This window comes from Caretta caretta, chromosome 6 (genome assembly GCF_965140235.1).
Source record: "Caretta caretta isolate rCarCar2 chromosome 6, rCarCar1.hap1, whole genome shotgun sequence".
Lineage (NCBI taxonomy): Eukaryota > Metazoa > Chordata > Testudines > Cheloniidae > Caretta > Caretta caretta.
This window is the reverse complement of record NC_134211.1, coordinates 105,773,076-105,791,721: the sequence shown is the minus strand read 5'-3', so window position 1 is coordinate 105,791,721 and position 18,646 is coordinate 105,773,076. Positions and strand designations below refer to the sequence as shown.

Sequence of the window (18,646 nt, the reverse complement as noted above, 5' to 3'; positions counted from 1 at the left end):
ACATAGATGGGAAAGATCCTCCAGCACATACACTGAAAGTTCATTAATAAAATTGGGAGAATAATGAAAAATCATATGACTATTCTTTTAAAGTTAGATATAAATAAACTACATTCACAGCTACAACTACAGGACACATGAAATCAAGATGTACTACCCCAAATGTTCAGGAAAAGTGAATCTTCAACTTTCATGCTCCACTATTCACAGAGATGCAATTTAAAATTTGCACTTCCCAAACACTTACCCAGAAATTTGATTGTCAAAGCTACACTCATCCAGTCAGGGAACACAAACAACGCCATGTAACTCGTGTCATCAATCACAACTAAGCCAAGTTCAAATTTTCAGTATTAAATACTGAATTGCAAGTCGTAGAGTAAACAACATTCAAGAAAAGCTCCATCTAATAATTTCCAATATTTTTTGAGAAAACTGTGATCTGCTCATGGACATTCGTGAAAAGATAGAGGTGAATAAACTATTCACTCAGCTCTACTGATTGATTAAAAGGTGACATTTTAAATGGTTCAACAAATTTAGCTCAAACTGCTCTGAAAAGAATCACCTTTGAGGTAGACGCCATCGAGGAAAGTTTCAGCCCAACATGAAGCCTGTACAACATTTTGTCAATGACTGAAAACAGAGTTTACAATAGAATCTAGTCTCAACATTTACTTATAGCAGGCTTGCGCCTACTTCCACAGATGTGAACAAGAGAATTACCACTGACTTCAAACGGAACTGAATTGAACACTACAGTTACATGTGATGTGCTATTTGTACTACATTTATTGCTATCTATAACTGATTATTCAAATTCTGTAACTATTTTTTTTAATTCTTTATGACACACTAAAAAAGTTGCTATGTAATATTAAGTTGATGAATATACAACTTTTGGACACTAACAAATATAATTATGAAGGGCCAGATCCACAGCTGCTCTAAACTAAGGTACCTGAGGGTCTATCACATTTTCAAGCTTTTCTCTGCGGACATGAAGACTAGAAACTTTTTTTTTTAATCGAAGCTGCGATTCTCACTTGACTCCAGAATTGAGGCATTAAGAAAAACACCAAATATTGTGAAATCCATGAAAAAAATCTTCAGTGATCCCAACTCTGCAGTCTGGTATTCTACTCCCTGGACCACACTGCCTCTTAAATATACATCGACCTGTTTTGCCAAGAACAGAAACAGTTTCTGTTTCACTGCTTTATAAGCCAACAACAAAACTAAGGGTTGCGTTGTGTATGTGTATGATTTTTTATTTTATTTTTAAGGCATCTAAACTAGCAGGCTTAGTTCCAAGTAGCCGCAGTATTTACAAGAATGCCAAAGTAATGTCTACATTATTTTCAGATTAAGAAAAGAAGCCTGAGGAAAAAAATATTGTTGGAATGTAACAAGTTTCCTAATCACAAAAATATTTATTTTTGTGTATTCATCACACATACTATTGCTTCTCATAATTAACAAATGAGATTAAATGTTAACTGGTTTAAATCTGTCAAAATATTTTAAATAAGGGGGAGAGCTCTTCTGTTTAGTTAAGTATCACTATTTACTTTATTAGGTAATAACAACCTTACCTTTTGTCTGCAATAGTTAATAGTAAATGGTTAGAGCTTGCCAAAGAGCAAATAAATCATTACACTAAATACAGGTTGTCAGGCTAGTTTAGTACCTTGTACACTCCATTTTGCTTAGATAAATGGCTTAGAATGAGGCTTATTGTCTATGTTATTTTCTAGAAAGGTTCTGGCTTTTTTATTGAGCATTGTTTCACATAAGATTAAAAAATATATAAAATAAAGGTACTCGGATTTACACCAATATTTAGATTTTACATTGTTACCCTTGCTTATTTGCAAGGACTTGATAAGTTTATAAATGTGATGCAAATTGGAGATACCCCAAATAAATAATTAGAGTGCATATGTTCCGTAAGGAGGATTGTCAGGTATTAGTAAACAAATAAACAAACAAAATGGTGTGAAACCAGAGCTGGTCGGATACTACAGACATGGTGATCAGAGACATTCCTTCAAATTCCGAAAGCAATTTGCTTTGATCATGCTGGTCCCCCGTTATTATTCACTAATCACCAGATTTCCAAAAGAGTTCAATTCTCGTGGAGATAGCAAAATAAGTGGCTTGTGGCCACATTTTCAAATATTGCTCAGTCCACTGGATGCATGGAAAATCTGGCCCCACTCGTTGGTGCTGAACACTTGAAAATTTGGCCCCAAGCAATTTTGAAAATCTGTCCCATGGAGATAGGGTGACCAGGTGTCTGGTTTTCGACCAAAACACCCAGTTGAAAAGGGACCCTGGGGGCTCCAGTCAGCACTGCTGACTGGGTCGTTAAAAGTCCGGTTGGCAGTGCTGCCGAGACAAGGCAGGCTAGTCCCTACCTATCCTGGGGCACCATGCTGTGCCCCGTAAGCGGCCAGCAGGTCCGGGTCCTACATGGCAGGGCCAGGAAGCTCCATGCACTGCCCCCGCCCCAAGCACCGGCTCCGCACTCCCATTGGCCAGTTCCCAGCCAATGGGAGTTGGGGGCAGTGCCTGCAGGCAAGAACAGCGTGCAGAGCTTCCTGGCCCTCCCACCTAGGACCCGGACCTGCTGGCTGCTTCCAGGGCGCAGCATGGTACCCCAGGACAGGCAGGGAGCCACCCAAGGTAAGCTCCCAACCCTGAACCCCCTGCCTGTCCTGACCCCTCCCCAACCCAGAGCTCCCTCCTGCATCCCAAACCCCTTATCCCTGGCCCCACCCCAGAGCCTGCATCCCCAGCCCAGAGCCCTCACCCCACACACACACTCCAACCCCCTACCCCAGCCCAGAGCTCCCTTCCACACCTTGAACCCCTCATCCCTGGCCCCACCCCGGACTCCTCACCCCCTCCTGCACTCCAGTCCTCTGGCTCAACTTGCAGCCCCCTCCCACATTCCAAATCAGACAGCCCTACCCCCGCCATCTTGGAGCCCCATCCTGCACCCCACCCCTCATCCACAGCCCCACCTCAGAACCCCCACCCCCAGCCAGAGCCCTCACTCCATCCCGCACCCCAACCCCCTGCCCAGTGAAAGTGAGTGAGGATGGGGGAAAGCGAGCACCGAGGGAGGGGGAATGTAGTGGGGGGGGGGGGGGCGGGAAGGATACAGGGTCCCGAGAAGGAGTGGGACTAGGGTGTTCACTTTTGTGCGGTTAGAAGGTTGGCAAACCTACATGGTGACCATCACTACTGTGCAGAAGGCCAACACCAGGCCTATACACCACTCAAATCTCACTTAGGCTTGTGAACATTTGCACTCACTGGTTTTTTGTTCTCACAGATCTTTGGAGAATAACTGTTCTTTGTCCTAATCCCCATATTTGCAATTGTGCAGGAAAAGGTATTTGCACACAAACAGTATATTCTATTCACTGCTCACCATTCCTTATTTTCCTGCTTTAAAAGCTTCAGCCACCCGATGAGGCTCAAGGACAAGAAACAGTGCCACACGACTATGCTGAACCATCACACACCACTAAGAGCAAAGGCTGAAGAAAACAGCTCACAAACAACCCCACAGGCTGCAATTTGTTTTCCTAAACTATTTGTCAAACACTTGCGAGTAAGGAGTATGGCAGCAGAAAGCAGGATCAGGTCGAGAATGATTTGTGAACAAAAAAAAAAAAAAGGCTTAGTTATTGGATCATTTATTCACACTGAATAAATTTGACTACTCCTAACTAAATGCTTTCCTCTTCTCTCCCGTTTTAAGACCTGAAATATACATTGTTCCACAAGTAATGTGGCATTTTTTCTTCATAAGCATATATTTTCCCAAGTACTGTGAGAGTGTGGGATTTAGTTCAGCAGCTCCAGTTATGGAAGCTGCAAGGGTAAAACATCACCAGAGGTGGTTCAGACAAGGCTACGAAACGTGCATCTCCAGGGGCACCCACGTTGTGTCCTACTTCAATCCATCCCCTATCAAGACAAGCTGAAAGGCTGGTGACGTATTTATTACTTATGCACTAGTGCCACATGATGTGGGACACAAGCACCTCTGTGCTGACAGAGATTTCTGTGTGTTAAGCAGAGCAATACAGGGCATGTCAGTCTGAGAAGGCTGAATCTTGTCTACACTGCAAGTGAAGGTGTGATTGCAGTACCGTGTAGGCATACCAATCCTAGCTTTAATCTAGCTGGAGCGGGTAACAACTGCAGCAGCAGCAGACTCCAGCGTGGGTCTGCAAAGTGAGTACGTACCCAGGGTCCCTGGTGGGCATGTACTGGGGTGGCATGTCCTCATTACCACTTTTACCGATGCCAACTAGATTAAAGCTAGCGTGGGTTTGCCCACCCATGCTGCAATCACACCTTCATTGGCAGTATATTAGGATCCTGTGGCAATGCATCCAAGGAGTCCACTTGACTGGAAATGCAGGGGCCTCCAAATATACTTAAAGCAGCCATGAGCATCACTCCACAGAATCAAAATGTAAGGGGCAAACAGCTAAGAAGCAGGATTGGACATTGGCCCACAGAGAGATGAATATATACTTTAGATGAAGCCAACCATTTTCCAACTGCCTTAATTTTCCCTTCCATTTTATCTAATTTCATATTGTGAAAGGTGCTCAGGTTTTACAAATTCCTGAAACAGTCTCGGTGTAGCCTGTTATTTGGTAAATTCCTCTTTAAAACAATTCAACCTGTTCAGGTTTGGGGTTTTTTTTCCCTCTCTCTCTCTCTCTCTCTCCTTTTCTTTTTTTTTTTTTTTTTTTAAAGACATCTTAATTAGTCTAATCCTGACTGGTCTCTTTCCAATGTTCCTGTTGGCACAGCAGGATTTCAATTAACATTCTGAGTTAGCACTGCAAATGCCCCTGTTCAGAATTTTTTTTTTAAATATGCTATTTTGGATGCCATCTCTCGCCTCTTTTCTTCCTCAAAAATTGTTTAGCTTCTAAGAGGTTTCAGAGGCAGAGGTTGTTCTGCCAATTTGTGTTCTTGGAGTTTATCGAGAGACAGAGCATCATTATTTTTTTTCACTTCATCGTTATATTCTTTACCCACTTTGACCACATCACCCATCCCAGTTAAATCACTCTTGGTTTCATGGCAACAAGTTCAAGCTTCTTATCCTCCCCTTCAAAGCCCCTTATGGTTCTACCCTTCCTTGTGTGCTCTTGTCTCGTACTGAATTTCCCCTTCTCACCTCTTCCGTTCCACCCACAACGCCCTGGCCAGCTGCTTGTCAGCTTCTCCCACAAACATTTCCACCCTGCCCCATACATGAGGACCACTTGCTCTGAACCGAGCTGCAAAGCAATTACCCTGTCTTCTTTTAAATCGATCCATAAAATCCATATCTGCTGCAATGCACATAAGAAATCAGCTAATTAACGGTGACTACATTGAGGGGCAGATGGAATAATTGACATTTATTTTATAATACTCCAAAACCTGTCTCTTTTGCAAATACTTAAAACTAGACTGGATATCCTCAGAGGATAGCAATGTGGTCATGTGGATAAGGCACTGGAGTGGGTCTTAACAGACCTGGGTTTTAGTCCTGGCTCTGTCAATGACTTTGGGAAAGTCACTTCACCTTTGTTTCCCTTCCCACCCCGAGTCTGTCTTGTCTAGTTAGATAGTAAACTTTTCAGAGCAGGGCTCTCTGTTGTGCTGTCTGTACAATCAATGCACAATGGTGCCCTGATTTTGGTTGGGGCATCTGGGCATCAAATAATTATATAATTGACTGTATCCCTTCCCCATCATTGGTCTCAGATTTTAAGCTCTTTAAGGCAAGGACCATGTCTTTCTATGTTTGTAGAGAGCCTTAGGGGAAACCTGCTTAGGGCATCTTGGCACCTCTGTAATATAAATATTAAATAATAAGTAGCCAGAGCAATATTGTTCCACCCTCACTTAAACCCTAGACATCTGGGGTCCTCACTTAAACCCCAGATCACATCTCCACCTGCAGAAAACAGCAAGCAGATTTCTGGCTTTACCTACAGTTAACTGCCTAACCATTAATCTTTCACTGCCGTCTGGCATTGCTTAGGCCGCCAGCCCCCTGTGGGCACGCAGAGACTACGCATTTTCACAAACATGCCCGTCTTTACTTTTAACTTGTCTCATCACAACGCCATTCTCTGTTGCACCTTGTCTTAATCCTAGACTGGGAGCCCTCTAGGGCAGCAACAGCATTTGCTTTGTTCTGTTGTAATGGGGTCCTACGTATAAATAATAATCATCTAATTGAGCATAGTACTCTTCCAATCACTGGCAGGTCCCTCATGACAAGGTAATCCTAGAAGTCAACAATACAGAAAACAAAGAGCTAAACACACAGGTAAAACACACGAATACAAAAGGGATGGGTTAAAGCAGGGACCAGGAGTCAGTTATCCTTGGGTTCGATATCTGACTCTGTCATTGACTCCCTGTATGGCTTTGTTCAGCACCTACAGCTCCCGTTGATTTCATTTGGAATTGTGAATGCTCATCACATCTGAAAAGCAGGCCTAACCTCTCTGTGCTTCAGCTAACCCATCAGTAAAATGGGCATAATTGTTGCCTTCTTCATAGGCATGTTGTAAAAGGCTCCCATAATTAATGTCTGTAATGAGCATTGTGAACCCTGGTTGAAAGACACTGCAGAAGAGGTAAACTCTGATTAGCATCATAAGAGTTTAGAGGAGAGTTGCCACCAAGCAGAGCTGCCTCAAATTGAAAGCATGGGTCCAGATGTGAAACAGGAGGAAACAGACGAGACCTTTCAGGCATCCTCACAGTATGTAACTCAGCAAAAGGTTACTGACAAAGCAAGGGTTGTGTGAATTCAATACTTTGTATACTCTGCAGGATTTTATATTAAATGGCCCAACCTCCAAGATCCACTATGGGCTAGCAGAATACAGCTACAATTCTGCAAGGCAATTTTTCTTCTGCAAGGTAATGGGTTATGGCCCCATTAACTCTTCCACCCCACACACTTCCCAGAAATGGGACCAGATCACCTGCCTCAAGGCATGAGCTGATAGGCCTAGCTATTCACCTAATCTCACAGATCACCTAGGAGGCTGGGGTCATCCACACAGACTCTGTGCCTTCAACAGCATTTCAGGAACCCCAGTGTCCCCCCGCCCCTGCCTCAACTTCCTGAGAACGTGGATGTAGTTTAGCTACACTGCAGAAGACTGTACTGGCTGTGGCTGCCTCAGGACCCCCCACCACAAAGAGGACTCAGCAGGAATGGTAATATAGCCTGGGTTGCAATACCTTTCCCATGTCATCTCCATAGGGCCAAAGCAGGGACAACATGTTCCCCACCCATCCCTCATCCATCCAGTGTGGAGACACCCACTCCAGCCAATTCAATCCAAACTCCAGGCGTCCTCATAGATCCCAATGCTGTGGAGCACATTCCACAGGGGCCAGGAGAAGGAAGGGTTGCTGTTGAAGAGATATGGGAACCAGCTTGTCCGTGTGGGTATGGGGGAGCTAGCTGCATGCAGAACTCCCTCTGTGCATGGATCAAGTGACCACAATCAGATGTGAGGAGCACACAAGCTTACTCAGGTGCCAAAGTGACCAGCAATTTAGCATCACAGCCTATTATTAGTGGGCTATTGAGTCTAACTACAGTGAAAATTATTTAAATTTACTCCTCCTTAAACTTTAAGACACAATATGTGAATTGAGGTGTTTGCCCACTTTATATTATGAGCACGCAAACCCATACATGCTTTTAAAAAAATAAATTAATGGTTCCAGCAGGTAGGGGAGGCACTTGTAGCTGGTAATGGTAAGTAAGAGACGTGTGTGGGATTTTCCTTTGAGTATAATTCTTCCGTACATTAAATGACACGAACAAAAGGGAAATTAAACATAAAACTATGCCAGGGTACTATGACATAAGTGTCAACTTAGAATTTCAAATACAATTATAAGAGTCTTCTAATAATTATATAGGGTGGCAAACAAGGCTCTAGGGCAAACATATGTGGCAAGAAATGACTAATGGCATGTTGCAGAAAGGCAGCCAAGGTTGACCCTCCTATGCATCATATTGTGGTCGGATCAAAAGCAGTGGAAAGGTTAAGAGCAGTTAATGTTAAACACTGACCCATCCCTCCAGAATCTTTTCCATATTCATAGCAAACTATCATCCATATTCATGCAACAAGACAAGTACCTTCAACATACAGAGGTTAAAAAAAATTGGGATTTTACTTCTTTACGACCTTATTTGGTGCAATGACACCAGCTCCCAGGGCATGGGACAGGACATCAATTAGGGTCTCTGTAAGGCTGAGGAAGGTAGGTAAGCAGGAAACAGCAGCTGCTGGATGGTATTTAGATATTATGTATGTACATTCTGCAGTCGGATCCACACAGGCAAGACCACAAGATTTCAGTGGGACTAAAAGTATTTCACTAGGAGAGTGGTGAAGCACTCGAATGGGTTACCTAGGGAGGTGGTGGAATCTCCATCCTTAGAGGTTTAAGGCCTGGCTTGACAAAGCGCTGGCTGGGATGATTTAGTTGGGGTTGGTCCTGCTTTGAGCAGGGAGGTTGGACCTAGATGACCTCCTGAGGTCTCTTCCAACCCTAATCTTTTATGATTCTGTAATTCTCTGCCCGGGTGCAAGAGTCTGCCAGCGCTGATCCAATTGCAGGCCTACATGTATATGTAGCTGGGGTCTGAACCTGCATTCCTCGTATGAAACTCACACGGACATCACAGTGAATTCTATGTGTGGAGTATCTGTGGAATTGGGGCCTATGGTAACATAAGCCAAGATCCTACAGCAAGAACCACACAGACAGAATCCACACTCATGCAGTTCTCACAGAAGCACTGGGGCTATCAATTACATTTTGGCAGAAAGCCATCTACTAAAATCATGACATATGGAATGTTGTTCTTCCTGCTCTTCCTGCACTCTGCTTTTTTTTTTTTTTTTTAACCTTCTCTTTGGGTTTGGTGATTGACTTCAGCAGGAATGGAGGGTGCTCAGAACTTCTGAGAATCCAGCCCTGCAGTTGGTATCTTCCCGTTGGTCTTTTCTCTGTGTTTTTTGCTTCCAATACTGTTTCTTGACTATTTACAAATTGTTCTCATTTTATTTTGTTCTTTCAAAACATTTGTTCTTCATCAACTTCTCATTCTGCCCTCCCCCATCTATTTTTTGCTGTTTTATTTGGTATTAACTTATACTCAATTTTATTCTTCTTTATTCTTCTTAAACTTTTTTTATTTATTTATTTTTAAACTTGAAGCTGAAAATATGAGATGACTTTAGAGGCAGTGGACACCCTCTCACCCTTTCATGGCTACAAAAGTGCCAACATAATTGGCTTTCCCTGCAAACTGAGATTTTTTTTTCCTGTCTACTAAAATAATATTATAACAAAAAAGGCATGTGCTTCACTTAAAAGGATAGTTTTATATATTCCAGCCCCTCCCCTCCACCGCTTTTTTCCTTACAAATATCACCATCTTGCTTTCCATCCCTCCCAAAGTGTCACCTTCTCCAGTGCATTTCAATAGGAATTATGTCTCTCTTTTTCACCCCACCCCGCTCATCATTATTAGCATAACAGTTGCACAGAAGTAGGGGAGTCTAGATAGGCTTAATTAATAGCTTTCTATTATTATTAGTCAACTGATTTATACAGCACTTCTGCAAGCATCAAAGCTCTTTACAGCATTATTAAATATGGACCCAATCCTTCAAGGGATTACTCACATGAGAAATCAATTTGACTCCACTGGGACTTACAGCTGGCAGGGCCAAGTTCTATAGGAGCACAGGAGATCATTTCCACACTCCCCAGGAAATGCAGCCTGGCGTGCGGTGGTACCTACAAGCAACACTCCAGAACAGTTTTGGTGAGAGAGACAGGAGTTTATCAGTTTAAGGCAATAAGGGGATTTAGTCTCTCGCTTCCTCAAGGATTCCCACAAGCCCAAGCACCTGCACACAGGCGGGCACAACACTGTGAAACGTGGCGCTTAGGTTAACACTTCTCCCCCTGTGAAAAGTGCTCGCCGGAGGGACTTTAATCAGCCAGATCTTCGGCTTTGTGCATCACCTGAAAGGCAGCGGGCCTGTAACTCCCCGGCCCCATGTGGCGAAGCAAGGCCCCTTGCGGACTGCCCCAGGGCCGGGCCAGCGCAACGCTGGCTCCGGCGATCTGAGAGCCTGCCCTTGGCCACCTGAACCACCGCTGGGGGCTGTCAACGCTCCGCTTGCCAACGCTGGCCCCTCTGCCAGCTCTTCCCTCCGCCTGGCAGCCAATGGACCCCGCGCCGCCCACACGAGCGGCGGGCTGCGCCCTTCCAAACAGCTCCGGCAGCCCGCGAGAGGCTGCGCCGCTGCCTTCCTCCCTGGGGCAGGACACGGGCCGCTCCGGCAGCGGGGTGGGAAGGCAGGAAGCCGAGGCGCGATCGGCGGGCTCGATAAGGAGCAGAGCCGGCGGGCGGGCAGCGAGCGCTCCCGCGATCGCAATCAGCCAGACCGCCTCCTGCCGCTGCGGCTGCAGGCCCCGGCCGGTCTGGCGCGGCAGCCCGGGCGTGTGGGGCTCGGCACCTGGGCGGCTGCCGCCGCTTGCTCCGTGCCGGAGATTTCGGGCTGAGATTAGGCGAGAGGCTGCAAAGCGAGCGAGGCCGGGCTGGGGCGCGCTCGCCGCCGCCGCGGCTGCTCTGCACCAGGGAGAGTTTGGAAACTGCTCGCTGCAACTTGGCTGCGGTCGAGAAGCCGCGGGCTCCAGTCCCGCTCGCTCCCCAACATCCCCCCACCCCACATCGCGCTGATCTATGGGGGGCAGGCCTGAGGCTCCCCACCCCACATCGTGCTGATCTGTGGGAGGCGGGCCTGGGGCTCCCCACCCCACATCGTGCTGATCTATGGGGGGCAAGCCTGGGGCTCACACACACACGTATCATGCTGATGCATGGGGGCAGGCACAGGGCTCCCTAGCTCCCTATCGCACCTCACATCGTGCTGATCTATGGGGGGCAGGCCTGAGGCTCCCACACACACATATCATGCTGATGCATAGGGGGCAGGCACAGGGCTCCCTAGCTCCCTATCCCACCTCACATCGTGCTGATCTATGGGGGCAGGCCTGGGGCTCCCCACATTGAGCTGATCTAGGGGGGACAGGCCTGGGGCTCCCCCCCACATCATGCTGATGTATAGGGGGCAGGCACAGGGCTCCCCCAGCTCCCTATCCCACCCCACATCACGCTGATCTATGGGGGGCAGGCCTGGGTCTCCCCCACACACACACACACACATCTTGCTGATCTATGGGGGCAGGCCTGGGGTTCCCCACACCACATTGAGCTGATCTATGGGGGGCAGGCCTGGGGCTACCCACCCACATCATGCTGATGTATAAGGGGCAGGCACAGGGCTTCCCCGGCTCCTTACCCCACCCCACATCTCGCTGATCTATGGGGGTAGGCCTGGGCTCCCCACCCCATATTAGGCTGATCTATGGGGGCAGGCCTAGGGTGCCCCACCCCATATTGTGCTGATCTATAGGGGTGCAGGTCTGAGGCTACCCACCCCATACTGTGCTGATCTATAAGGGTGCAGGTCTGAGGCTCCCCACCCCAAAACAAAAGACAGGGAAGAAGCTTCCCTATACACATCCCTCTGGCTGTAGCAGCTGATCAGTGCCCTAGTACCTGCCCATCCCCACCCCTTCTTGCTGCACACAATGACTCGCAGGCTTTGAGTTCCCCCAGGGGTGATTTGCTGCTGCAGACAAACTTCTGGAAATTGCAGAATTGGGCCCAAATGTTTTAAAAGCTCGTGCTCCTGCTAAAGTCACTGAGGGTTGTTTGCAGTTGCTAATATGGGGGTAGAGGAGCCTCTGACCTCTTCCCCCCTTCTTTATCCTTTGAAAATGTTAAAATCAAACTGTTCCTACCAGCCCTGTTTGGCATGAAGAACTTTAAAAATCCCCCTTTGGAAGCAGAATCAGGAGCAGGCCCTACCCTGGGCTTGTGGCCCAGGCGAGGGCACTAACACCATGCCCGGAGAGTTTTCTCCGCCTTGGACAGAAGGCCTGGCGAGACAGCCAGTGGAATCAATGCAAAGCTCCCATTGACTTCAGTGGCTGAAAGATCAGGCCCCAAAAGGCAAGCCTGGTATGTGGAATCAGGTAATAATACAGATGATCATGCTGGTCCCTTCTGGCCTTAAAGTCTATGAGTCTATGGCCATTTACCAGATCTAATTGCCTGAAGCCTGGGTCCTCAGTGACACCATGCATCCTCCCTTGCTGCTGACATTCAGTGATGCAGTGAGGCTGTCAGGTACCCCATGTGAGTTGAGGGTGTTCAGCACATGTCACAGTCAAACCTACAGTTTGTACTATCCAGATTAAAACATTTCATTAAAACACCTCAGCCCTTGTTGGGAATATGTTACTAGACTGTAGGGTGCTCTTTAATTCCTGCTTTGTGTTGTTACAGTGATAATGTACTGTTTTAATCACAGGGGCTGCACTCTGTACTTCAGGGTAAGAAAATGGAATTTTCTCTTGAAGCAGAAACTTTTTTTGCTTTCACATACTCTTCGTACAAATATTAATATAGCTACAATTTTACAACTCCTATTTCTAGCTAAGGTATTTAAATGCCCCTCTCCCTATTACTGCAGTATCTGAGCAGGGAGTTAAACCCAGGTTTCCTGAATCCCAGGCTAATAACTAGACCATTCTTCATCCCTCATGCAGTATTCATAGATTTTTAAGGCCAGAAGCAGCCTTTAGATCATCTAGTCTGAACTGTTTCTGCTCAGTTTCAAACTAAGGACCTTTCCTGTGTGAGCCAAAGATGATAACTAGTACACTACAGCAACTAGAGTCATTATTAATAGGACCAAGAAAAGAAAAGCATTCCTAAGCTTCGACATTCACATTGTATGTGACTTTCCATTTATGCTTTCTGTTCTGAAATACTTTTATTAATAAAATACAGAAAGATTAAGTCATCACACTGTATGCAGTACACGTTCTAAATTAAGATTTTACTTTATAAACTTTTGGAGGGTTGTGCAGAAAATATTCAGGAAGTTTTATAAATATGCAAGTTAACATTTCCTTCATATGAGAAATAGTTTTTGTCACTAACTGCTAAAAAAGATAATACAGACTGCCCAGGACATTCTGATCCAATAAACATACAGAACAGAATAAAATCTCTGAAATTATCATTAGAGCTAGGAAATTATTACTATCCTTTTATATTTTACAGGTTAGTTGCTTTTTGCACCGGACAAAAATAAACATTGCCAAAAAAGTTGATCTCTAATTTGATATTATCCTAGTTATTTTAAATTTTCCAATTTTTACTGTATGCTTACCATTTAACTTGAATGAAAGCAAGTGGGTAGGATGTTGTAGAATTAGCCTATGATACTGCCACTAAAAGAAAAAGATGCTAAAAGAAATCCATTTAGAAAGACACACATGGTATTTACAATCTAGTGACAGTTCTTGAGCAAACACACATTTGACATGTTATTCAGCATTGTCTTTGGACAGCAAAAGTAAATTCAGAGCAATGGTAAAGTTATAGTATAGTGAGGATAGACCATGCAGCAAGGTAATTTAAAGTTCTGACTGTCCATCTTGGTGACCTAGTTTAAAATTTAGCATAGATTATAATTGAAACATGCTTCGTACACTTAATCTGAACTTTACCCCAGCAAAGGATCTGGCCCATTACCTTTTTATGATTCTGCACGAGGGAAGGCCTTTTCTCTGGAAAGATCAAATACTGGAACAAGGAGGGTGTTACTTGTCAGGACTGAGATACGTTGTTTGTGCAGTTCAGACAAGCTTTCACAGAACTTGCCCACACTCTGGAAATCTAGTCACCTCATTATATATCTGGATAACTTCCCACTAGTGCTAATAGTAGTCTATAACAGGGAGCTTAGAGGGCCAGTAAGCCTAGTGGTTGGAACATTTGACTTCCAGCCCCTTGCTTCCCTGGTCAAGGTGCCTCAGTCTTTAAGGAAGTTGGGTAGGCAGTCCCGGGCCCTCCCACTCCACTGGGTCCCAGCACAGACCCTCCATGAGTCAACCCTTGACTAGGGGACCACCTAGCAGGGACTCTACATCCACTGACCTGGGCTACTTCCTAGTGCTGTCCCTTCAGTTTGGGGAATGGCCCCTATAATCCAAGTCTCCATGGTGGCTTTGTCTCTATTAGTGCTTCCTCATGGACAGACCCTGGTTCCTCTGGGTGAGGCAGTGATAGGTTTGGTAGGGCCGGAACCCCAAAAGATCACTGTGCTTTGGTTACCCAGTTGTCTCTTAGGTCAGATCCTCCTAAATCTTTTCCACAGCCTCCTTTGGCCATGGAGATGGTATTTATTTCCTGGCAGCTGCCTTGGCTGGCAGGATAGTGGCTCTTCCCCTCATGTAGGGAGGCAGCTAACTTCTACCTCTTCACCAGTCAGCCCCAAACTGAACCAGGGCCTCTCTTTTTCTTCCCCCTCCAGTCCTGGCATTGGCAGTAGGTATAACAGGGAGGGGCTAGCTGAGCCCAAAGGCTCTCTTTAACGCCTTCCATGCCAATGGGCAGTTTCTGCGCTTCATCACAGTCTTACATGCATATAAAGAGGACAAGAGATCCCTAAGTGTAGTTCTAGGCACTAGAATCAATCTCTCTACCTTTTGTAATACTCACAGTTCACCAGTTAAAAGTCATTCACCAAATATTTTACTGTTTAGATATCTTAAATGATGTATCTTTTTCTGCAGCATTCCATTGATCTTCTCTGATCTACCAGAGAGTCCTATGCAGAAATAAGCAAGCATATTTCGTTTTATTGGCAAGTGACTAGGAAAAAGACATTTCAGCAGCCCAACATATGTAGCGTGGAAAGCCTACATAAATTCACTGGATGTGCTAACAGTGCAACAATGGTTTAGTAGAATATGTGTGATTGCCCTGGATTATTAGTTCTCCAGTGTATTTATCCCACTGTTTATCCCACAGCAACTGTTTATTTTCTGTATCTGTTTCTTAACATATCTATGGTGAATTCATAGTGGCTATGCACGATTCAAGGGAGCAGTTCTCGAAGCAATCACTGTAGTTTCTTTGACCATAAGAATTACATAGCCTTGTACCCCAGAAAAACAAGCATTTGAGATTCCATTGAGACCTGTAACACACAGGCTGGCCAGATCTCCCCCTTCTAGGATAGGAGGCAACCAGAGCTAGCTTTAGGATTCTGAAGGGCTCCAGTGACGCTATGGTTGGGTGATAAGGGGTAGGCTATTCTCTTACAGTCTTGGCCCTCAGAAATTTCATCTACCCTCTTCCTCCCTCAACAAATCCCCAGGTTTTGTTCTAGGTACCAGAATCAAACCCTATTAACTATCCTTTTCCCTCTATTTCCTCTCTCTTCTCCTCGTGGTCAGAGGATAATCTTTCTCCTTCCCCCACCAACCTACATGGTCTGAGAGAAGGAGGCTTGGCTGCTGACCTTTTTTCCATAGTAGGCCACTAAAAAGTATATTAGTGAATAGAGACCCTGACCTTGCAAGGGACGGGTATCTCAACTTCTACTGAGTTCACCAGGAGCTGAGGGTGCTCAGAAACCCATCAGCACCTTGCAGAATCTGTCCCTCTGACAACACAGTCTTGCAAAGTGAGTAGAGAACTTTCAAGTATGAGTTCTGAGAGGTCCGACTGTTGGCACTAGAGGCAGTTCATGCTCTGATTTCCCTTCCCCTGTTTTACTCTGTAAGCTTGTGGGCCTGTGAATCACAAAGCCCATCAACCTAAATCTGCCACATGTGTGTCTCCATCCTATTTCCATGTGATCAATAGAATTTAATCAATATTTGAGGGTCAAACCCTTTTTGCCTTTGGCTAAGCTGTTTTCAGCCTTGCATTTTAATAATGCTTACAAAAACTGTGTTCTCAACCATCTGTAAGGAGATGAGGAAAAAAGTCAGCTGATTAGTGTCTCTCTTTTAGGTCTTAGGGTAACGGCTGCTTTTACCTTTCTAGTTTGATTCAGCACATTTACAAAGCTTTAAATCTGTCAGTATAGCATTAACTTCTATCATATGCATATCAATAGGAATAATAATCACATCAGTGAGTTTGGGTGTTAAAACTGGGGATGTTTTCCTTAAGTGCTAGTACACATTTGGCTTGGGAGTAGCACAAATATTGCAAAGGATTTTTCATTTAAGATTTATCTCCTAATTTAACAGCAGCATTTTGGGAGAAATCTGATTATTAGTACCCAAAGGTGCCCTACTTTGTCATCAAGCTGATGTTTCCAAGGAACACATTTGTAAAACACAATGTCTAACTTACGTAGCCTGCATTAAGAAGAATGTTGGTTAAGGGGAATCAGCATGCAAGAAAATATTTAGCAGCTGTTCTCTTACTGCAAAATCATAAATACATGAAAAAATAATCACAGATATTTTATGCCAATTAGCAAATCATTTTTGTTTATTAAACCATGCTGAACATTACAGAATCATCTTAATATTATTAAATCTCAGTTAAAATGGAGGCAGGAGGGGACAGTTAAGAGTGAGATATTTCCACCCAATATGTTAGGAAGATTCCGTTAACAGCCAAGCTGAATTGATTCAGAGGGCTTCCTAGTTTGTGTGATTTTAGCATTTTGCCTCTCTTTATTCTATACCATTACATTTTTAAAAAGCTGCTCTCCTTCACTTTAAATGGCACAAAGGATGGGAATACTGCTGCATAACTACACATTATTTGCAGCTTCTGCACTGCCAACATAAAACAGTTGCAAATCAAGGAGATATCTTGAAATATCCTAAATCAGTTTTTGCAAATCAGCAGTCTTGGTAACAGCTTTCAAAGAATAAAAGATACAGCCGTGGGAATTCATATTTATGACTGAAAGTAAGTACAAATTAAATGTATCTGTTTCACTTATGTTACCACGTATTATCACTCAATGGTCCAAAATATTACCAATTTATCTGAATTAACTTTTTATTAGGAATTGGGTGTATAGCCATGCAGGTTTCAAGCATCTAGATAATAATAATCAGTAGGGGAAATACTCCCTGGTGATGATTTAAATAAATGCATGCTACCTTCTCAAAGGCTCAGTTCAGTACCCTTATGGAAGCCATATACATGCCAAGAAAACTATCCGGGAACACATGAAAGGAGCTGACTATTTTTGTGGACTGCTAAGTACAAGCCTTTGCTGTATCTTCTGCTTGTATCTCAACGTTTTTTGCCTTGCACACACCACCTACACACCTAACACTTCAATGACAATTCTTTGCCCCCACCCCCACCCCCAAACACAATGGAAAGTTAATTGAATGTTTTATGCTTTGGTAATATCAAAGAAATGAAAAGAACGTAGGTTTCAACCATATTTCAATAATAAGTGCATTAATTTTTACCTTTTAACTGACACTTGTACTAATTTCCTTAAATGCTCTTTTTTACTCTTTTTTGATCTGTCTGGCTTTGTCGGGTCTGATGATGAGGGCTTACTTCAAATGCAAAAAGATTAGCTCTCTTTCCTTTAATAGCACAATTATAGCTTGTGTGAGGTCTAAATCATGAAAGATATTGGGGACAGACTTTTAAAGTCGCCTCAGTTTATTACAAAAATGGCAGTAATCATTTTAATATCAAAATTACTCTTATTTCCTAGTGGCATTTAGGAAGCACACACAGCGGCACACACACAAAATATTAGTAGCCATTTACTTCTAGTTTGACTTTGGCAATTGTTTTAAATAATACAATGACATCAAAAATCTTTGTGTTATATTTTCACCTTGATCCTAGATTACATGTAGAACTGGTAGAATATAGAGGGGAACACCACCAAAATCTCACACAAGATCTAGCTCTAAATTTCTTGTTATGCCAGAATCTACATGTTATTCTGGATTTAGTTCAACATGGGTTTTAGTACTAAACACTACAGAATGCGAGCGCCTTCCTTAAATAATATTTCATATGTGTAACTCTGTCAATGACTAATCAGCTTTCTAAATTCTGTATTTAACATAAAGAAAAGGAGTACTTGTGGCACCTTAGAGACTAACCAATTTATTTGAGCATGAGCTTTCGTGAGCTACAGCTCACTTCATCGGATGCATACCGTGGAAACTGCAGAAGACATTATATACACACACAGACCATGAAACAATACCTCCTCCCACCCCACTGTCCTGCTGGTAATAGCTTATCTAAAGTGATCATCAAGTTGGGCCATTTCCAGCACAAATCCAGGTGTTCTCACCCTCCGCCCCCCCCCCACACACACACACACACAAACTCACTCTCCTGCTGGTAATAGCCCATCCAAAGTGACCACTCTCTTCACAATGTGTATGATAATCAAGGTGGGCCATTTCTAACCTGGATTTGTGCAGGAAATGGCCCACCTTGATTATCATACACATTGTGAAGAGAGTGGTCACTTTGGATAGGCTATTACCAGCAGGAGAGTGACTTTGTGTGTGGGGGGGCGGAGGGTGAGAAAACCTGGATTTGTTCTGGAAATGGCCCAACTTGATGATCACTTTAGATAAGCTATTACCAGCAGGACAGTGGGGTGGG

At 44.2% G+C, this 18,646-nt stretch overlaps 1 protein-coding gene across 19 annotated transcripts in view; it reads right to left on the bottom strand.

Annotated features, from left to right (window-relative positions):
* LOC142072579 (uncharacterized) overlaps positions 1 to 18,646 on the bottom strand; it is a 265,356-nt gene that overhangs the window by 170,727 nt on the left and 75,983 nt on the right. The window contains exon 1 of one of the 19 annotated variants that reach the window (XR_012669064.1): positions 9,768 to 10,790. The exons of the other annotated variants lie outside the window; for them this stretch is intronic. The gene's annotated coding sequence lies outside the window, so the exon portion shown is untranslated. Of the gene's footprint in view, positions 1 to 9,767; positions 10,791 to 18,646 lie in introns of those variants that run through there. 19 annotated transcript variants of the gene reach the window in all.